General features: G+C 45.2%; 1 protein-coding gene across 1 annotated transcript in view; it reads right to left on the reverse strand.

Annotated features, from left to right (window-relative positions):
- LOC127008533 (uncharacterized) overlaps positions 1 to 23,484 on the reverse strand; it is a 129,388-nt gene that overhangs the window by 95,205 nt on the left and 10,699 nt on the right. The window lies entirely within an intron of this gene.

Here is a 23,484-nt window from a genome sequence, read left to right on the forward strand (position 1 = left end):
GATATGCATTACTTAACATTTGGTAGCGTTGAAGGACATCTGCCATTTTTCTGACCACTAAGTGATCTGGTCCAGGTCGCTCTGGATAATTTCACAGTCTGCTGTAGTGAGGGCCTTCCCACCCACCTTTGTGTCGTCGGCAAATTTTGAAAGAGTGGATTTTAATCCTAGTTCTAGGTCGTTGATATTATATAATGAAGAGTATGACCCCTGTGGCACTCCACTTGTGACCGGGAGCCACTCGGAGGCCTGTCCGTTGAGTACAACTCGTTTTCTTCCAGTGAGCCAGTCTTTGATCCACGCTGTCAGATTGTCGCCTAACCCCGCCGACTTAAGTTTCTTGAGGAGTCTTTCGTGTAGCACTTTGTCAAATGCTTTTTGAAAGTCTAGATATATAACATCACTGGGGATATGATTCTCCCAGTTTTCACAGATACCTTGGAAGAAATCCAGTAAGTTGGTTAAGCATGATCGCTTATTCTTGAAACCGTGCTGAGCATCGGAAATGATGTTGTCTTCAAGGAATTTAACGAGTTTGTCTCTGATGATCTTCTCGAGAATTTTTCCCGCCACTGAGGTCAAGCTGATTGGTCTGTAATTTAAGGCCATGCTTTTGTCTCCCTTTTTGTAGATCGATGTTACGTTCGCTTGCTTCCAGTCTTTTGGAACTTTGTTTTGTTGTAGTGTCAGATTTTAGATGGCGGTGAGTGGCTTGAGGATTTGCTGCTTGAGTTCCTTGAGCAGCCTGGGTGACAAGTCGTCGAGTCCGGTGGACTTGTTTGTCTCGAGTTTATCTAGGTACTTTTTCACATCCCATTGGTCGACTGTGCCAATTTCTAGGGGTGTGATTCCCATCGGTGGGGTAGGGCTCTCGGGTACGGACTGGGTGTTCTCAACCATGAACACAGACGCGGTTTTTTTTTATTTAATTTTATTTTTTATGCTACGAAAGTTTATTGTAAGTAAACGGAGGGAAGTGTGGTTATGATGTGGTGGTAGAGGAAGTGAAGGGCGAGGTGAGGAAGGTGAAGATACATAAGAAACGGGAGGGGGTGAAGAAGTAGAGGAGGAGGTGAAACAGGTGATTATGAAAACGAGAAAGACCAGGAAATAGAGACTGGGGAAAGTGAAAGAGTAGGATCGGGGGAGGGTGATAGGGCAGACCTGGGTGTGTTAGTAACTGTGGTGAGAGGTGAGTGATGGGTCAAGTCTGGCGTACGGAGGGAACACACCTGTCTGTGGGTGTTGATGGGACTTGGTGTGAAAAGTGGAGCTGGGTTATGAGTAGTGAGAGGTGTTGAGTATTTGGGGTTCAAGAGGAGGTGTTGTGTGTCAGGGTTGTCTGTGTTATGATGATATAGCGTGTCGAAGGAATTTAAAAGTGTTATAGGATCAGCTGAGAAGAATGAGGATGAGAAATTAGGTACACGCATCTAATGCAGATCCACGAGACGCTATTGTCAAGCAATCCAGCATAAATCGGCGTGAAAGACCCGATACAGCTGACGGGTCAATGATCAGAAGGAGGAGGAGGAGGAAGAGGAAGAGGAAGAGGAAGAGGAGGAAGGTGAAAGGAGAGGGATCAAACGAGGAGGAGACTAAGTACTGAGATGATCGATATCCATCAGTTAAGATGACCGCTTGTAAGAAAATTCACGCAGAAGAATGACAAACCAGCAGGGCTATCGACGACTCTTTCACCTCAAACCCACTCCCCACCATGGTCACTCCCTAACTTCCCACTCTCCACCCTCTCCCCTCACCTTCACCAGCAACACCTCTCCCTTCATCGGTCCCCCACCCAAGGCACCCCACCTCCCACCCTCACCGTACCGCGGTCTCTCGTCCCCTCACCCAGCACCAAGACCTCGCTCCGTGGCTCCACCCAAATCTTAGTGTGAGGCAACAGGTCGTCGAAGAAGGTGCGCTGCGGGAGGCGGCGAGTGGAAGAGAGGCGTTAGTCACCCAACATTTTCCGACCGCCCACTCATTGCTCTGTCAGTTATCAATATTTCTCTTCCTCTTCCGTTCCACAACCTGTTCACGACAGTTTTCTTACCCATTGAATTTATGTCGGCCATCTTTCTCCTTCACCTCTCTGCCTGTCTGCTGGTCATTGCTGCTGCCCTCCCTTCCCCTTTTCTGCCCACTTTCCCGGCAACCAACTTTCCCATCCACTAAATATATTCTCCACCCATCCATCCGCACAGCAACCTTTTCAGTCCGCATTTTCCTTCCTTCCCTCTTCACCAATATTACTTCTTGATATTTCTTCATTTCATTACGTACATCTTCTTTCTTCAGCACCCATTCAAAACATATTTTACAAAAGAAGTGACTAACGTGCTTCTTAATGGTTCTCTGATGCATTTCGATATATTTGCTTCTGTTATTCTGTCATGGTAGTAAGTCCAGTGATTCAGAGAGGAAAATTACAAGATATATAAATGCTGTAATATTTCTAGTTTTGAATTAACAGTATCCCCCCAAAATTCACCAGCACCCCCCAGCACAGAATATGATGAGCTGGAGACTACTGACGGTGGTGGTGGAGGTGGTGATGGTTACCTCACTCTCAATCCTTGCGAACAGCGAATACGGTGAGCTCGTGTGTGTGTGTGTGTGTGTGTGTGTGTGTGTGTGTGTGTGTGTGTGTGTGTGTGTTCGCGCGCGCGCGCACGTGAGTGAAAGTTTGCAAGAGGCTAAGGTAATACTTATTATCATATCGTTGCCAACATTACGATTTTTTACATAACATAATGCACATTGGTTATCGGTATTCTCTCCCTTCTGTGAATCAGCTTGCCAGCACCCTCTCAATATTAGCTTCAATCATCTTATCATGCGGATACAAAATAAATCATTGTTAATTCTTCACAATATTATAACAGTTACAAAGGCTTCAGTCAACGGTAATGTATATCTCACATAGCATTAGAGCTAATCATTCATTTACATGTAAAAATTGTTCAGTAACCGGGAAAAGGTTGGAAGAACCAGGGCAATGCGTAGTTGAGGAGAACCTTACGGTCTGCATCCCAAGACACAAGTGAAGGCCTCGCAGAAGATAAAGACGGCGGGGAGCAGTTTATTTAATAGGTAAAATATGTTTAATAGGTGAAATGTTCTTTCCAAGTGCATCGAGAGTCGGATGTTAAGGCCAGTACTGTAAGGGGATTCCAGAGAGAGAAAGTGGGGGAGGGATTGCTGTTGGGGAACGAAAGGAGAGAAAAGAGGCTATGGCATCAAAGAAATGAAAGCCATGATTAATGTCCAGGAAGTTGTTGAAATGCCAGATGAAAGATGTTGGAGTGCTCTCTAGCAGACACTCATGGCGGACCACATCTTGCATACTGCAGTGAGACATGTTTCTTTATTATATGCCATAGCTCACCTCATAATTATACGATATAGCCAGTTTTGGTCGACACCATAAGACTCAGCAGTGACTGTGGAATCATGTATTGTAAAAACTCTACAAAACAAAATAGAAAATGGTATTACGATGAATTGAACCGTGAAGATGTTAAAAATGTTTACAACATGTTTTACTTTTCCTCGCTGTTTTCAACATTTGTTCATTTACTGCAGAAATATATTATCACGTTACGTAGGAAAATCTCTCGTGAACACGACAGTGTGATCAGAATACAGATAAAGCTCCACATATTGAAAACAGAGTTTTATATATAGCAACATGTCACTCGCCGCAACCATCACGGCGCGCGCGACACAAGGCGTGTGGAGGCTGAGTGAAGTTAGACACTAAACAACTGCTGATTAGAAAGTTTTGTTGTATGTATTGATGATGAGGAAACTGACGATGAATGTATGTAACACGCCATTATCTTCTGAGTAAAATCAGAAGGAATAGAGAAAGATATGTACAGGAGCAGGCTACAGTTATTGCTACATAACATGTTATTCAAAATACTATGTACATCTTTATCCTTACTTGTTTTTATTTTGTATTTGACATTACTCGCGTATTTTGCTATGGTGATGAATCTTATGATGAAACTGTGACTTTGTTATTCCTTCTTTCTGAATAAATAAGGACACACTAAGTACTCTACCTCTTGAACACCTTTTATGTGTGAAAGTATCGCTGCAAATACCCAAAACGGAGCAATGATTCCCTCAAAGTAAGTGTTCTAGACTCTCGAGCATGAAAATACATATCAATGACAGTACCACTTACATTTGATATTCTGATATTCTGTGAAATGTGTCACCAGCACACCAACAGAGCGGGAAATCAGCAGTTGTTTAGTGCCTAACTTCACTCTGCCTCCACATTCACCGTGTCGCGCGCGCCGTGATGGTTGCGGCGAGTGACATGTTGCTATAAATAACTCTGTGTTTTCAATATTCCTTCTGATTTTACTCAGAAGATAATGGCGTGTTACATACATTCATCGTCAGTTTCCTCATCATCAATTCATACAACAAAACTTTCTAATCAGCAGTTGTTTAGTGTCTAACTTCACTCTGCCTCCACACTCACCGTGTCGCGCGAACCGTGAAGGCTGCGGCGAGTGACATGTTGCTATATATAACTGTGTTTTCAATATGCGGAGTTTTATCTGTATTCTGATCACACTATCGTGTTCACGAGAGATTTTTCTACGTAACGTGATAATATATTTCTGCAGTAAATAGACAACTGTGACAAGAAAAATTGTGAAAGAGACACAGGTAGTGGCATGAGACTGGTTTCATCACCCGACTCCAGAGCGTATATTACTTTACTCCAAAACGTCATGTCGACGCAGGGCGCCTGCTAAATCATTTAGAGTAAAATTTTCAAATGCATTGGACGTTTCTGCCACTGAGCAAACAGGTACGTTTCTAGACAGTAAATCCGCGACGACATTAGCGGGGCCAGGTAAATACTTAAAGGTTGGCCAAAATTCCTGGATGGTCAGGTGCCATCGCACGAGTTGACCGGTGAGGTTTCTACCCTTAAAAAGTTCGGTGACTGGCGCATGGTCTGTAAATACAGTGATAGGATAGCCTAGGATAATATCTCTAAAATGTTTAAGAGCCCAAACAACCACTAGGTTTTCCTGATGCATCACTGAATAGTTCGACTCAGCTTAGTTTAAAGTATGACTTGCATACGCAGTAGCACGATTTTTACTGTGAGCGTCTGGTTGCATCAAAAGAGCACCAAGGCTTAGGGCTGAGGCATCTGTATAAAGAGTAAAAGGGACGTTGTAGTCCAGGAATGCCAAGGCTGGAGCGTTGATCAACGCTAACTTCAAGTCTGTAAAACTTTTTCTTGTGGGCCATTCCAATGAAAAGGTACTGCTTTCTTTAAAAGTTGCATCAGAGGTGAAGCAATTTTGGCAAAACCTTCTTTGAAAGGCCTATAGTAGCTGCATAACCCAAGGAAAGCCCAAACCTTTTCGACGGTTTGAGGTTGTGGAAAATTCTTAATGGCTGATATTTTATCGTCCATCGTTTGGATTCCATCTCCATCTACAGTGTGGCCCAAAAAGGTGATTTTTGGCTTTAAAAATTCACATTAGTTAGCTTGGCCTTCAGGCCAGCTTCTCTAAGCGTAAGCAGAACAGCTTCCAATATAGCTCGGTGACTGTCTCCATCCTTGCTACAGATGATTGAATCATCTAAATATGCGTAGACTTCTTTGCCTATCATGTCTGAGAACAATGTATTGATCATCCTCTGAAAAGTAATCGGTGCAGTTTTTAGGCCAAATGGCATTCTTTGCCATTCAAAATGACCTCTAAGGGTACTGAAGGCTGTAATTTCTCTTGATTCAGCTGCCATAGGCCTCTGCACTTAAAAGGTCAAGACTACTGAAAATATTATTCCCTTGCCCCAGGAACATTAACAAGTCACCTAAAACGGGCAGAGGGTACGTATCATCCTCAGTTACCTCATTTACTTTCCTAAAATCGATGACAGGTCTTAAACTTCCGTACTTTTAGGGACTAGGAACAAGGGTGAGTTCCACGGAGATCGGGAATGCTGAATAACACCCTGGTCCAACATATTTTTAACCTATTCATCTACAATCTGCCTTTGGCTGTGTGGAAGTCTGTAGGCCGGAATGTACATCGGTTTGGTGTCGGGTTTTACCCTAATCTTGTGTTCCGTCGTGGCAGTCGCACCTAAGGGTTCACCGGGCGGGGCAATGCCATCACGATACTGATGTAAAAGCTTTAGAAGCGGGCCCTTGAGCTCGGGATAATCGACTACTTTGACAAAAGAGTCGACAGATGAGGCCTGACTCGTCTTGTCGCTGTCGTGGGGTTGACCCACCGCGCCAACACAAGTATGTGTTAACTCTAAAGGTTCTGGCTACACCTGTCCGTCGAACGCTAATGTGCGACCCAAAAAGATTCCACTTTTGAGTTTAACTGGACCGCCAGTGGCGTTAACCACTAAAGCTACGGTTCTACGCTCCCTCGCACTAAAAGAGCACACCCAGAGCCGTCGTCTTCTTCTTCCCTGGGTGCTTGTCGCAAGTTTTATGTGCGTCGCTGGTTCGCCGGAAGCATTCATCTTCCGGTGATGACTCGCCGAAACTTCTGACCTTCCGGCATGAATATTGCTGACTTCACCGTCAGCAATACTCTCGTTCTCACGGCCACAAAACAGCTAGGTATCATCAAACATCCGGTGGTCCGATGCTGAGCGGTGCTTCGACACATACATTTATACATTAATATGTACAGGGATCTTATATACATTACATGTATTGTACGGGTAGAATAGGTATACCTAACAATCACCAAATGGGAGGGTACAAACTTGGCGGAGGGACTTTTTTGGCAGCCATAGCCGGTAACGGGCTAAAGAGTAGCCTATCCAGATATTTTGTTTTTATTTATTAATGATCCACGAGACATCCTAGAGCCAAATCAAAGTATGTGCTTATCTTTGTATTCATTCATACACACACTGGTAATATTTCTGTGGTGTCTGATTCACTTGTTTGAGTGAAATTCTATTGTGAAAAACAGTCACATATTCGTGTCACTAGTAAAAATGAAACTAGTAATGAAAGTTTTGCCACCATGAAATATACGTAAATAGATAAATATGAAAGCTCACGAAGTCACAATAAGTGACATCACCTGCTTTGCGCAGTAAAAACATGCTATTTATGGTATCTGATACCCCCAAAATGGCGTATAGGCTGGCTCGGGCCTGCGGGCTACAGCCTCAACGTTGCCAGATTGTCGTACTCAGCCGATTATATTTCCCGACTTCCTACCCCTAAACTGTCTTCTGGGCTCCAATAACGAAACTAATTTATAGTTATCGTTAAAAGAGTTAGATCCTGATGTTTCTTGACAATAGTTAGGCGTCAGAAACCGGTAAATACTGTGCTCTGAGTACGATGACCTGGCAACGGTGGCTATACGTATTTTCATATTATTATTCTGTTGTTTATTCAATGTTATGTTCAAGAAAAAGAATACCCATAATTTTAGTTAGTTTTTGGTTATAAGGATTCTTTACGAAATACAATTATAACATTACCTTCTACTAGTTAGGAAACGTACTGAATCCTGGATCGGCTACGGTGATGTTAGGTGCGCCTATAGACGAAAGACGAGAGGGCCTGGCAGGCTGGTGCAGTTACTCTTTTGAACCCTTGCCGCCCCGTTCTCTCCGCTACGTGACTGTTTACTCATTTGGCTGGTAATTGTTCGGAGCCGGAAAGTCCTTTATGTTCTTGTATAATACTAGTGTTTCTATTTATTTTAATTTTACTCTCTGGATCATTAATAACGACATTGATGAATCAGTGAGTCAATATTAAAGAATGATAGTACGTATCAACCTGTCGCTTGTCTTATTTTTCTGCCAGCCACTTGTCATATATTTTTCTCTTCTATTCGACCAGTACAGTACAAACTGAAAAAAGAATAATGAAAGAGGCTATTGGTCTGTTACTCTGCACTTCCTTATCGACTGGCTGCTCTAGGAAATTAAATGCTGGAGTACTCTAAGGCTGGAGGTTCTTTTCTCGCCACAAGCACATGCATCAAAAACTTCCTATGAATAATCCAATAAAAATAATATGACACAAACGTATCTCTTATATTTAATTAACGGAAATTAATTGAGATTACCCCTGCAAAATTACTTTTTCACCGTTTAATTTCTCTTAAATCCGATAGATGTTGCCACCACCCTAGAGGGAGCAAAGTCTATATATACCAAGTCAAGTCACTCTTCCTTCAAAACTGCGACCAGCACCCGCAGGGGGCGGTTTGCGGCGTAGCAGCGGGATGACGTTACTTGAAGCCAGTTCACGGGTGACTAAAGTTGCGGCCGTGCGTGCACTTTGGATGTGCATTCTCGTCTTCTTTCACCGCGCATTCCGGCAAGTCACTGACGAAAATATATGCCTTTTTTTATTGTGCTATGCGTGACTGTAAAACCAATGCCTACAAACGGCAGTGTGGGGTGTGAGAGGGGGCATGTTGAAGTGATTGATTTAAATTAGTCCGCCTTTCTTCGTTTTCTCTAAATCCCTGTTTCTACATTCTCTAGTTTGGCTCCAAGCAACGTCACGCATAAGCCACGCCTCTGCCGTGTCTCCTCCCACAAAGCTGCGTATGACTTGACTTGGTATATATAGACTTTGAGATGGAGTAGATGGAAAGACATCTACCGAAACGAGCGTAAGCCACACCCGGTGAGGTATATCCGGAAAGCGAGGAAGGTGCTGCAAGTCCACCAAAGACCGTTCCCGTGTCCTCACTATCCGTTTCCCTATTGTCTCATCAACACCTGATTGGTTCAGCATGCTCTCTAAAGACAATTTCGCTGACTTTCCACACCACACTAGTACATACATGCAAGACACACACCATTTACCGAAAAATTTCAAACTCAAAATGGCGAAACATAATATTGTCTCTGAGTCCGCGTCTGGGGGTGGACCACAAATTCCACCAGAGAGGACTCCCATTTTGGCTTCCTTCACGAGAGATGTGTTGATAACTCTTCAAACTTTTTTTATCAACTTCTGCAACATTCGCGGTTTTCGTTCTAATTTACCTTCTGTGGAACACCATCTCTCCTCCGCTAAACCTCACCGAAACACAGGGCTCAGGGGCAACTAACAGCAATCTCTACTCTGATCCCTCCTACTATCTCTATCCTAAATTTCAAGCGAAAGCTGGATGTTGCGTCTATGTACGCAATGGCATAACTTGCTCTCGTGCCCACGACCTTGACTCTTCAGAATTTTCCACCATCTGGCTAAGACTTCATTGTGACTCTATTAACTAGTACATCTGTGCCGTTTATCTCTCACCTAACTCTACCATCTATGTAAAATTCTTTGACTATTTGAATTTCAAAGTGGAGCACAGCCTGACCCACTCTCCTTTCGCTTAAATCTCCATCTTAGGAGATTTTAATGTTCACCACCAGCTTTGGCTTTCATCCCTTTCATTGACCAGCATGGTGAACAAACCTACAACTTTGCTCTCCTCAATGACCTAGAGCAGTTGGTTCAGCACCCTACACGTATTCCCGACCGTTTTGGAGACCGACCCAACATACTAAACCTCTTCCTTACCTCTAATCCTTCTGCTTACTCTGTCTAACTGTTCTCTCCGTTGGGCTCCTCCGATCACAACCTTATTTCTGTATCCTGTCCTATCGCTCCTGTACACCCTCTGGACCCACCGAAGAGGCGATGCTTCTGGCATTTTGCTTCAGCTCGGTGGGACGACCTGAGGATGTACTTTTCCGATTTCCCGTGGAATGATTACTGCTTCCAGGAGGGAGACCCTTCTGTGTGTGGCCAGCGCATCACAGAGGTGACTGTCTCTGGAATGGAGGCATACATTCCACGTACTTTCTCTACTCCCCATGCTATAAAGCCTTGGTTTAATCACGCTTGTTCTTGAGCTATCAAAGATAGAGAGGCAGCTCACAAAAGGTTCCAGAACCTTCGAACTTCCACTAACCATGATCTGCACATTTCCGTCCGGAATCGTGCCAAATCTACTCTCCGACTTACCAAAAACTCCTTCATCCATAGAAAATGTCAACACCTTGCTTTTTCTAATTCTTCCAGACACTTCAGGCATCTAGCCAAAAATATCTCCTCCAATTTCACTTCTTCCTCTTTCCCTCCTCTCCTTAGCCCTGACGGCAGCACTGCCGTCTCATCTATCTCTAAGGCTGAACTCTTCTCTCAAACTTTCTGTAACAACTCCACTCTGGACGATTCTGGGCATATTCCTCCTACTCATCCCCCCTCTGACTCCTTTATGCCTGTTATTAAGATTTTTAAGAATGATGTTTTCTATGCCCTCTCTGGCCTCAACTCTCAGAAGGCTTATGGACCTGATGGAGTGCCTCCTATTGTCCTTAAAAACTGTGCTTCCGTGCTGACACCCTGCCTGGTCAAACTCTTTCGCCTCTGCCTGTCAACATCTACCTTTCCTTCCTGCGTATGCCTTCATACAGCCTGTGCCTAAGAAGGGTGACCGTTCCAATCCCTCAAACTACCGTCCTATAGCTTTGCTTTCTTGTCTATCTAAAGCTTTTGAATCTATCCTTAACCGGAAGATTCAAAAGCACCTTTCCACTTCTGACCTTCTATCTGATCGCCAGTATGGGTTCCGCAAGGGGCGTTCTACTGGTGATCTCCTTGCCTTCCTAACTGATTCTTGGTCATCCTCTCTTAGCCGTTTCGGTGAAACCTTTGCTATTGCGCTGGACATATCAAAAGCCTTTGATAGGGTCTGGCACAAATCTTTGCTTTCCAAACTACCCTCCTACGGTTTCTATCCTTCTCTCTGTACCTTTATCTCCAGTTTCCTCTCTGACCGTTCTATTTCTGCTGTGGTAGACGGTCACTGTTCTTCCCCTAAACCTATTAATAGTGGTGTTCCGCAGGGTTCTGTCCTATCTCCCACTCTCTTTCTGTTGTTCATTGATGATCTTCTTTCCAAAACAAACTGTCCTATCCATTCTTACGCCGATGACTCTACTCTGCATTACTCAACTTCTTTTAATAGAAGACCCACCCAACAGGAACTAAATGATTCCAGGCTGGAGGCGGCAGAACGCTTAGCCTCAGACCTTACTATTATTTCCGATTGGGGCAAGAAGAACTTGGTGTCCTTCAACGCCTCAAAAACACAGTTTCTCCACCTATCCACTCGACACAATCTTCCAAACAACTATCCCCTATTCTTTGACAACACTCAGCTATCACCTTCTTCAACACTAAACATCCTCGGTCTATCCTTAACTCAAAATCTCAACTGGAAACTTCATATCTCTTCTCTTACTAAATCAGCTTCCTCGAGGCTGGGCGTTCTGTACCGTCTCCGCCAGTTCTTCTCCCCCGCACAGTTGCTTTCCATTTACAGGGGCCTTGTCCGCCCACGTATGGAGTATGCATCTCACGTGTGGGGGGCCTCCACTCACACAGCTCTCTTGGACAGAGTGGAGTCTAAAGCTCTTCGTCCCATCAGCTCTTCTCCTCTTACTAAGAGTCTTCTACCTCTTAAATTTCGCCGCCATGTTGCCTCTCTTTCTATCTTCTATCGATATTTTCATGCTGACTGCTCTTCTGAACTTGGTAACTGCATGCCTCCCCCCCTCCCGCGGCCTCGCCACACACGACTTTCTACTCAAGCTCATCCCTTTACTGTCCAAATCCCTTATGCAAGAGTTAACCAGCATCTTCACTCTTTCATCCCTCACGCTGGTAAACTCTGGAACAATCTTCCTTCATCTGTATTTCCTCCTGCCTACGACTTGAACTCTTTCAAGAGGAGGGTATCAGGACACCTCTCCTCCCGAAATTGACCTCTCTTTCGGCCACTCCTCTAACTCATTTCTGGGGCAGTGCGTAGCGCGCTTTTTTTTTTTTTTTTTTTAACATTTGTTACCTTTTTTTATGCCCTTGAACTGACTCCTCTGCTGTAAAAAAAAAAATGCTAAAAAGCCTTGGTTCAATCACGCTTGTCTTCGTACTATCACAAAAGATACCAGAACCTTCGCACTCCTGCTTATCATGATTTTTAGATTCCCGCCCGGAATCGTGCCAAATCTCTTCTTCGACTCACCAACAACTCTTTCATTAATAGAAAGTGCCACAACCTTGCTTCTTCTAATTCTTCCCGAGACTTCTGGCACCTAGCCAAAAATATCTCCTCCAACTTCACTTATTCATCTTTCCCTCCTCTCCCTAATCCTGACGGCATCACCGCCGTCACATATATCTCTAAGGCTGAACTCTTCGCTTAAACTTTCTCTATAAACTTCACTCTGGACGATTCTAGGCATATTCCTCCTCCTCATCCCCTCTCTGACTCCACTCATCCCCTCTCTGACTCCACTATGCTTGTTATTAAGATTCTTAAAAATGATGTTTTCTATGCCCTCTCTGGCCTCGACCCTCAGAAGGCTTATTATATATGGGCCTGATCGAGTGCCTCCTATTGTCCTTGAGAACTGTGCTTCCGTGCTGACACCTTGCCTGGTCAAACTCTTTCGTCTCTACCTTTCAACATCTACCTCTCCTTCCTGCTGGAAGTCCACCGACAAGCAGTCTGTGCCTAAGAAGGGTGACCGTTCCAACCCCTCAATCTACCGTTCTATAGCTTTAATTTTCTGTCTATCTAACCCTTTTGAATCGATCCTAAACCGGAAGATTCATAAGCATCTTTCCATTTCTGATCTTTCTATCTGATCGCCAGTATGGGTTCCGCAGGGGGCATTCTACTGGCGATCTTCTTGCGTGTTTAACTAATTCCTGGTCATCTTCTCTTAGCCGTTTCGGTAAAATTTTCTCAGTTGCCACAGACATGTCGAAAGCTTTCGATGGTCTGGCACAACTCTTTGGTTTCTAAACTACCCTTCTCTCTGTACCTTTATCTCCAGTTTCCTTTCCGGCAGTTCTATCTCTGCTGTGGTAGACGGTCACTGTTCTTTTCCTAAACCTATCAACAGTGGTGTCCCGCAGGTCTCTGTCCTATCTCCCACTCTCTTTCTGATATTCAGCAATGATCTTCTTTCCACAATAAACTGTCCTATCCACTCGTACGCCAATGACTCTACTTTGCATTATTCAACTTCTTTCAACAGAAGACCCTCCCAACATGAATTACAAGACTCCAGACTGGAGGCTGCAGAACGCTTAACCTTAGACCTTGCTATCATTTCCGATTGGAGCAGAGGGAATTTAGTGTCCTTCAACGCCTCAAAAGCTTAATTTTTCTACCTATCCACTCGACACAATCTTCCAAACGCCTATCCCCTATTCTTAAACAACACTCAGCTGTTCCCTTTTTCTACACTAAACATCCTCGGTCTGCTCTTAATTAAAGATCTTAACTGGAAACTTCACATCTCTTCTCTCACTAAATTAGCTTCTTCGAGGTTGGGTGCTCTGTATCGTCTCCGCCAGTTGTTTTCTCCCACACAGTTGCTATCCATATACAAGGGCTTTGTCCGCCCTCGTTTGGAGTATGCCTCTTATGTGTGTGTGGGGGGGTAAAGGGGGGGATCCACACACACACAGCTCTCCTGGACAGAGTAGAGTCCAAGGCTCTTCGTCTCATCAACTCCTCTCCTCTTACTGACAGTCTCCTACCTCTTAAATTCCGCCGCCATGTTGCCTCTCTTTCTATCTTCTATTGATATTTTCGCGATGACTGCTCTTCTGAACTTGCTAACTGCATGCCTCCCCTCCCGCGACTCCCCTGCACAGGACTTTCTAGTCAAGCTCATTCCTATACTGTCCAAATCCTTTATGCAAGAGTTAACCAGCATCTTCACTCTTTTATCCCTCACGCTGGTAAACTATGATACAATATTTTTCATCTGTATTTCCTCCTGCCTACGACGTCAACTCTTTCAAGAGGAGAGCATCAGGACATCCCTCCTCCCGAAACTGACCTCTCCTTTGGGCGCTCCTCTTTACTCTTTTTTTATAGAAGCAGTGATTTCCGGGCCTTTTTTCATTATTGTTTTCTTTTTTTTTTCGCCCTAGAGCAGTTTCCTTTACTGTAAGAAAAAAAATCCAGGCTTTAACACTGGATCGCCCATCCTTATACTCTAGAATCCTTGGTAAATAGGATGAGAGGCTAACGACTGTAATCAATCGATGTAAAAAGACACTTAGGAAAGTGCAAGGAATAGTTGTTTTAACGTCTACGTGACTATGGTGAGTTTTATGATATACAATAATAGAGAATGCAGAGGCATATGACACGAGGTTCGTAACTAGAAATAAGGTGACGAAGGTCATGTCTGTGGCAGCGAACATCCACGCATATTCTAGTGGAGGATGAATATTGTGGGGGATCAACAAGGTGTGATAATGGTGGAAATTGGGGAGTCCGAGAGAGAAAGGGTAAGAGAACCAGAGCTGGGGAGAAGGTGAGCAGGAGTGTCGTCTGAGCTGAGGGATGAGAAGTCGTGGAGGGGAGGTTTATGGGAGGGAAATCACGTGATGCCAGGATGTAAGAAAACAGCTAGATCAAAGGATACAATAGAAGGGACAGCAGGAACAAGAGAACTGAGGGAGGAGGAGAATGCAGGGAAGGAGGGAGGATGCAGGGAAGCGACAATGGGGGGGTTGGGGTGGAGCCAAGGCGACGAGCTTCTTGTCGGGATTCTCTTAGAGAAAAGCAATTGTTTGAAGCGGAGTGCTGCAACTTCTGATTCAAAGCGGTAGATTGGACAGCCTGAATAGATGACGTTATATCCTCCATTATAGTTCGCGCAAATGCATGTTTCTGAAGGGGAATTAGAACGATCACGGCCAGGTTTGTCACAAAGGTAAGCGTGTAGAGGACTTGCAGTGTTCAGCAGGGTGGCCAAAACGCTAGCAATTTTGTCAGTGAACGGGGGGGAGGAGGAGGGGAATGTACGGCTGGTCTTTGCAGTGAGTTCCTCTACATATATTTCTATAGATAGGTCTTGTCCGTTAAATACAATCTTTGTATGTGTTATGGACTCGCTCAGCACGAATATATGGCGTTGTCGATACCTGAGCAGAAGGACAAAGATCCGGATCTTTAGGTCCCTTGTGCTCCATGTCTTACTTTATGGCTTTGAGACATGGACACTAAATGGGGACTTGAAGAGGCGGATTGATGCCTTTGGTAATAAATGTCTACGCAGAATCATGGGATATCGCTGGAATGACTTTGTGTCAAACCGGCGACTACTCCGTGAGACTAATTCGACATATATTACCTGCATAGTCTGTCAACGCCAACTTCGGCTATACGGGCACGTGACACGTTACCAAGAAGCTGATCCTCCTCATCGGCTCGTCTCTGTATGAGACAACCCTGAGTGGAGGAGGCCGAGGGGACGCCCATTGGGTTCGAGTCGATAGATCCTACCGGGAGGTACTCAGGATGGGCCTGCACTGAGACTCACCCGGAGGGACCCACGGACTTGGCGTCGTAGGGTGGGCGTGGCGACGCGTATGCCCCCATTGATTGTTTGAATGTATGTTGGGTATTTGCGGTGGTCACGGGGGGGGGGATTTTTATTTATTCATTTATTTTTTTTTTACGTCGCGGCCTATTGCGCCGGTAGGCTCCTTCCCGGTGGGGCCTGATGGTCGGCCCAAGGCTTTTATCCAGTGGGGCCTGATGGTCAGCCCAGCCCGTTCTGGCGCAGGGGAGTGTTTATAGTGGCGCCATCTTGCATTGGGTCATGCTGCCCTCCCGGAGCTCATCTTTAACCCTAGAATCTAGAGTCCGGGTTGATAGGTGGTCTTCTGGACAGCATGTGGGTAGTTTTAAGCCACTCGGCGGCGGCTGAAAAATCCCAGCTTAAAACTACCCACATGCTGTCCAGAAGACCACCTATCAACCCGGACTCTAGATTCTAGGATTAAAGATGAGCTCCGGGAGGGCAGCATGAGCCAATGCAAGATGGCGCCACTATAAACACTCGCCTGCGCCAGAACGGGCTGGGCCGACCATCAGGCCCCACCGGGAAGAAGCCTACCGGCGCAATAGGCCGCGACGGATGATGTAGCAAGTGACAGCAACTTCCCAGTAGTCTTCAAAGACTTTTTGCAGGTCTTGGGAACAGTCACACCCGTGGTCATATATCTGCAAATCAATGGTAAAAGATCTGACTGGGGATGTGTTACGAGTGGGGTCCCACAAGGTTCGGTATTAGGTCCACTTTTGTTTATTATTTATATCAATGACTTAGATACAGGAATTAGTAGTGATGTTAGTAAATTTGCAGATGATACCAAGATCGGTAGAGTAATTGAGTCGGATCAGGACGCTAGTATTCTCCAAGGTGAACTCAACAGATTATATGACTGGGCGGATAAATGGCAGATGTAGTTCAATGTAGGGAAGTGCAGTATTCTGAGTGTAGGTAGGAACAACCCCTCACATAACTATTGCTTAAATGACACTCTCATAAGTAGGTCTGGGTGCGAGAGGGATTTAGGGTTCTTAGTGAGCTCTGATCTCCGTCCAAGGGCACAATGCATTCAAGCTAGAAATCGAGCTAATATGGTACTGGGATTTATTTCAAGGAGCGTAAGCAACAGAAGCCCCGAAGTCTTCCTCAAACTATATTTAGCATTAGTTAGACCTCATCTTGACTATGCGGTTCAGTTCTGGTCACCCTACTATAGAATGGATATCAAAATGTTAGAATCGGTGCAGAGGAGGATGACTAAGATGATTCAGGGGTTGAGAAACTTGCCATACGAGGAAAGACTCAAACAGTTAAACTTGCATTCTCTAGAAAGGCGAAGGGTGCGTGGAGACATGATCGAGGTTTATAAATGGATGAAGGGCTTTAATAAGGGAGACATTCATAAGGTTTTGTTGGTAAGAGAACCGGGTAGGACACGAAGTAATGGGTTTAAACTGGATAAATTCAGATTCAACAGGGACATAGGCAAAAATTGGTTTACTAACAGGGTGGTGGATGAGTGGAATAGGCTTAGCAGTCATGTGGTGAGTGCCAATACAATTGTCACATTCAAAAATAGACTAGATAAATTCATGGACAGCGATATTAGGTGGGGTTAGATACACGGGAGCTTAGGGTCAAAGGAGCTGCCTCGTACAGGCCTACCGGCCTCTTGCAGACTCCTGCGTTCTTATGTTCTTATGTTCTTATGACGATGGTGCCAGTGCGAGTCTTCAGGCGAGGATCAGGTGATAAAATGAAAGTCCCGTGGAGGTCTTTTAAGAACAGCATTGCTTTGACTTATTGAGCTTCCATGTCAGCAAGATGGCACCACTATAAACACTTGCCTGCGCCATAACAGGCTGGGGGCGACCATCAGGACCCACCAAGAAAGTCTACCGGTGCCAGAGGCAGAACATAAAAAAAGAAAAGAAAAACAGACGACAGGTTATACCGGGTGAGGAAGGGTAACTTGACCAATTGTCGTTAAGACAAGTTAGACGTTAGACATTTTTGGAAAAGGGTTGCATTGTACTAGATCAGCAGTCGGCAGCTTGCGGATCTTAGTTCTAAGAGACCTGTGCGGCTCCTGCCACCTACTTTCAAATGTCCAATATATCGTAAAAAAAAAGGAGCATACGCTCCAGACCAGCTCTCCAAAGAAACTCAGGAGCAGGTCAGATTAAAATTTAAACCCACCATCGTGACCAAATAATAAGCATGTTGTTTAAAAGTATGTTGTATTTGTTCAGTCATCGTAACAAACTATAAAGGATTGACAATAGGTTGCTAGCATCATATCAAGTTAAAGGAGTGACTTCACAAATACAATAGTTTATTATATGACAGATGCAATTATAATTATTATTATTATTATTATTATTATTATTATTATTATTATCATTATTATTATTATTATTATTATTATTATTATTATTATTATTATTGTTAGTTATTATTTTAATTATTATTATTATTATTATTATTATTATTATTATTATTATTATTATTATTATTATTACTATTATTATTAACAATATTATTATAGTGTATTTGATTATCTTGCTTGTGGGTATATTATTTAACTCCCATATGAAGGAGAAAAATTCTAATGTTTTGTAATTTCCATTCAAAATTTACACTGCGGCTCCAGCAGCACTGCTTTTCTGCCAAGTTTGAAGAAACTGGCTCTTCTAGAATTATGGGTTGCCGACCTCTGTCCTAGATGGTAGTTATGTGGGAGGTGGAAGTGGATATGGCAAATGGTAGGGAGTGAGGGGGAGAAGGGGAAGGAAGGTAGGTAATAAGGAAGGTAGAAGGGAAGAATAAGATGGGCAGGTAGAGTGCAGACCGTAGTCGGGATCAAACGTGGAGCCGCGGCAGCTGAACTTTGGAAACCAGGGGACTCTTTGTTGAAGGGACTCCTTAGGAGTGGATTAAATTTCATAATTGATCATGGTGAACCTTTACGGAATAGGGAAAACTCACATGAGGAGTAAGGGCAATTGAAGAGGGAGAGGGTACATTGTGCCCACGGCACCTTTAGGCCGTTCATGAGTGAACATGGAAAGCCCATGCAAAATTCGTTGGTTCAGGGACGGGGCCCGAGGTCGAGGTGGTGGTCACACGCTCCCTCTCCCCGGCATTGGGCACCAATCATTGATTGGTCCCGCTGCCTCTTTTGACAACAACAGAGTTCTAAAGGGGGCATTCAGAAGTGAATAATATAATTTTGGTCTATATTTTCGTTCGCAGTGAACAAGATAATCAGCGGGACTGAGACTGAAGAATTCTCTTCGGCAGCGTTGAACATGGACGAGGGAGAAGCCGAAGGAAAAGGAGGCGGTGGAGGAGAATCAGGAGCAAGAGGAGGTGAGAATGAGAGTGATGAGAGAGTAGTCGAGGGCTTCGCCATGAACCTGGAGGGGAGAGGACCCGAGGTGGTCGCGGCGACTTACATGAGTCTACCTGATGACCTGGAGGCCTCCACCATGTGCTTCTGGGTCAAACTTTACCACTTCTGCCGCTTCAGTAGCATCTTCAGCGAGTCTGAAGTACAGATCTTCAGTGAGTACGCAACACCCGCCATTCTCATAACCTCTTACTTCCGCCCTGATTGTTGTCTAGTTCGACACAGGTCTATTCCCCTACTCTGCTCCATATGTTCGTAATTCGTAAGAGGGACTTCTCATTGTAATTTTTATTTCACTCTTAATCTTCACTTACACAGTTCGTTCGCATTTGGTTCAGCTCACACTCGTGCGTACACTTTTCACTTACTATTGTAAACTATGACTTTTTACCTGCAGGATTATGTTAAGTGAATTCCATCTGATCTCTCTCTCTCTCTCTCTCTCTCTCTCTCTCTCTCTCTCTCTCTCTCTCTCTCTCTCTCTCTCTCTCTCTCTCTCTCTCTCTCTCTCTCTCTCTCTCTCACACACACACACACACACACACACACACACACACTGCTAAGTCTTCAATAAGTCTTCCTTCACTCTCACTCTCCTTCACTCTCCTTCACTCTTTCTTTCTTTCTTTCTTTCTTTCTTTTTTTCTTTCTTTCACTCTCTCTCTCTCTTTCACCAGTTCACGAGCGGAGCCTGAGTCTCGGCAAAAACACCTATTTCGTTTCCTACGCCGACGAGGTAGAGCTGCTGCAGTGGACACACTTCTGCATCGTCATCCACGACAAAGGCTTCGACGCATACATGAACGCTCGCCTCCTCACGCCCACGAAGATAGTGGACACCAGGGATAATTTCAAGTCTCACGTGTTAAGAGGACGCCGGAGCTTCCTCATCTCCACCACCTCCACAAACTACTTTTTCTCTGGACTTCTGGCCGACATCAAACTCTTCCCGGCGATCCTTACACAAGCGGAGGTCGAGGATGTGCGGGCGGGCGTGCACCAAGGCGCAAACTACACTCTCATCGTTGACAAAATTAACAATACTAATACGAACATTGCGGCCTCTGCACAACGAAGGTTTAATTACAAGGAATTACTTCAGCCGTTGCCAGACTACAATACTTTGGTGATGTCTTCCACTTTGTTGTACGCAGAGACAGTCAGCGTCTGCAGGATGTACGGCGGAGTCCTGCCAGACAAGGACCAGGAAAGCATTCAGTCGATCTTCAGTAAATGTCAACCCCATGACGATGTTTTGATGGGAGACATTTGGGTTCACAACAACCCCCGCCACCTGAACGACACGTGTCAGATTATTACATTCCGAAAAAATGAAAGTGTTTATTTAATGGATTGGCCGTGCAACAACATCGGAAGCGTCCTGTGTTGCCTCATTCCCCGCGTCAAGCGAGTCAAGGTTATCGGCGGGAGTTTGCCTGAGGTAAGATTTCTCATCGTGAAGTCCCCCGGAGAGGAACAAGTGACGCTTTACGGAGAACACACCCTGCAGGTGAGGTGGCAGACACCTCAGCTGGCGGAAGTGGTGACTAACACGGGAAAAGTGTCGTACACACAGAATGTCACCAATCAGCACTTCATGGGGCGCACGACATGGGAGGGAGCGGACGGGCAGAAGACCACGTTGAGTTTCTCTGTCTGCAAGGCGGGAGAGTTCAGTTGCTCCAACGGGGCCTGTGTGCCGCTGTCGAGTCGCTGTGACGGGGTTCCGGCAGACTGCAGTGATAATTCTGACGACGACAACACGTGCTGGCAGTTCCGGGGCCCTGACAACTTTTACTTTCGGCAACTACCCCCAGCAGACCCGCGCCTCAACATCACTATTCACATGACGCAAGTGCGCAGTGTGGACACGGACAAGAACCAGGTTGAGGCAAGTTCTTGCTCTTTTTCAGAAGCGTATAAATTGCGGTGAGTGAGAAGCGGGAGAAACCTAAACATCCAAATCGTGTTTGTAATTCACCATAGTCTGATCGCGCGTTAGACTCGTGTGTGTGTGTGTGTGTGTGTGTGTGTGTGTGTGTGTGTGTGTGTGTGTGTGTGTGTGTGTGTGTGTGTGTGTGTGTGTGTGTGTGTGTGTGTGTGTGTGTGTGTGTGTGTGTGTGTGTGTGTGTGTGTGTGTGTAGTGTAGTGTAGTGTGTGTGTGTGTGTGTGTCCTCACCTTCCCCCATTTACGGCCGTGCCCTGGTGCAGGTGCTGATCGATGTGACCATGGTGTGGCGCGACGACAGGCTCACCTTCTACAACCTGCGGTCGTCCCCTCGCTATCCCAACGAATTGAAAAATGATATGCTCGACTTACTGTGGGCGCCGAAAATCTACTTCCCCACGGCGCTCTTCGAGGAAAACATCAACATCCGAGAGGGAAAGATGACCCGCAAAAAGGTGGAGTTGATACCCGACGGCCACGGTTCCCCGACCACCGACTCCAGCTATGAGGGTACGAAGGGCGGTGGACACGGACTATGAGGCGTTGGGAAGGGAAGATGGGGGTATGGGGCCTCGGGACATGGAAGGGGAAGAGATGGGACATGGAAGGGGAAGAGATGAAGACTTGGAGACTGATGGCGTAAGTAAGAAAAGGAAGAAAATGTGACACGGGATCGAGGCCACGGAAAAGAATGAAATAGAGGACAGGATAAATGATGGCAAGGGACAGGGAGAGAGGTTGGGAAAGGAATTGAAGGTGTGGAAGGGGAGAAAGGGAGCACACGAGCTAATCCAGGGGTAAGGGCAGGAAGGAGACTTTGTGGGAATGAGTAATGGATTAATATCAGAAGGCCAAAACGAATATGTATAAGTAAAGAGGGTAAGGACTAAGTAGCTAAGAAAGGCAGATATGAGAGCAATAGCAGATAAAATATGAAAGTAATAAGCTAATAACAGAAGTAATACATACCTAAAAAAGGCAAAAATTTGTAGATGAAAACTGACACCCACACGTAAGAAAAGTAGTTTACATAAAATTATGAGATGTTTATAACGTAGAACTCATAATTATCAATTAAATATAAACACATAAGGCAATGACTTAAAGAGGGGTAGGCAAGGGCAAGGCAATATAGTAATGAATGGAGAGAGAGAGAGAGAGAGAGAGAGAGAGAGAGAGAGAGAGAGAGAGAGAGAGAGAGAGAGAGAGAGAGAGAGAGAGAGAGAGAGAGAGAGAGAGAGAGAGAGAGAGAGAGAGAGAGAGAGAGAGAGAGAGAGAAGAGAGAGAGAGAGAGAGAGAGAGAGAGAGAGAGAGAGAGAGAGAGAGAGAGAGAGAGAGAGAGAGAGAGAGAGAGAGAGAGAGAGAGAGAGAGAGAGAGAGAGAGAGAGAGAGAGAGAGAGAGAGAGAGAGAGAGAGAGAGAGAGAGAGAGAGAGAGAGAGAGAGAGAGAGAGAGAGAGAGAGAGAGAGAGAGAGAGAGAGAGAGAGAGAGAGAGAGAGAGAGAGAGAGGAGAGAGAGAGAGAGAGAGAGAGAGAGAGAGAGAGAGAGAGAGACTCAACCACATCCTCTGGCTGTCTCCCCAGCACTGCTGTACCCCAGGAGCAGGTGAGGATACAGCAGAGGATCATCGGGCTCCTCACCTCGACCTGCACCTTCCAGCTCCGGGCCTTCCCCTTCGATGTGCAAGTAAGGTTTGAGGCATGCAAGCTCACGCACGGGCGCGCGCGCGCGCGCACACACACACACACACACACACACACACACACACACACACAAACACACACACTAAAAAAATACAAATATAATGCCTATGAATGCAAATGACTCGAAATAGTCAATATACAGACCTGATCCTTCATGAGGAAGAATAGGAACGTTGTCACAAGCACCTTTCCACTTCTAACCTTCTATCTGATCGCCAGTATGGGTTCCGCAAGTGGCGTTCTACTGGCGATCTTCTTGCTCTCTTAACTGACTCTTGGTCATCCTCTCTTAGCCATCTCGGTGAAACTTTCTCTGTTGCGCTAGACATATCGAAAGCCTTCGACAGAGTCTGGCACAAGTCTTTGCTTTCTAAACTGCCCTTTTTCGGATTCTATCCTTCTCTCTGTTCCTTTATCTCCAGTTTCCTTTCCGGCCGTTCTATCTCGGCGGTGGTAGACGGTCACTGTTCTTCCCCTAAACCTATTAACAGTGGTGTTCCACAGGGTTCTGTCCTATCACCCACTCTCTTCCTGTTATTCACCAATGATCTTCTTTCCATAACCAACTGTCCTGTCCACTCATACGCCGACGATTCCACTCTGCATTATTTAACTTCTTTCAATAGAAGACCATCCCAACAGGAAGTACATGACTCCAGACTGGAGGCTGCAGAACGCTTAACCTCAGACCTTGCTATCATTTACGATTGGGGTAGAAGGAACCTTGTGTCCTTAAATGCCTCAAAAACTCAATTTCTCCACCTATCAACTCGACACAATCTTCCAAACACCTATCCCCTATTCTTCGACAACACTCAGCTGTCACCTTCAACACTAAATATCCTCGGTCTATCCTTAACTAAAAATCTTAACTGGAAACTTCATATCTCCTCTCTCACTAAATCAGCCTCCTCGAGGTTGGGCGTTCTGTATCGTCTCCGCCAGTTCTTCTCCCCCGCACAGTTGCTATCCATATACAGGGGCCTTGTCCAC

Source organism: Eriocheir sinensis, chromosome 4, assembly GCF_024679095.1.
Source record: "Eriocheir sinensis breed Jianghai 21 chromosome 4, ASM2467909v1, whole genome shotgun sequence".
Classification (NCBI taxonomy): domain Eukaryota; kingdom Metazoa; phylum Arthropoda; class Malacostraca; order Decapoda; family Varunidae; genus Eriocheir; species Eriocheir sinensis.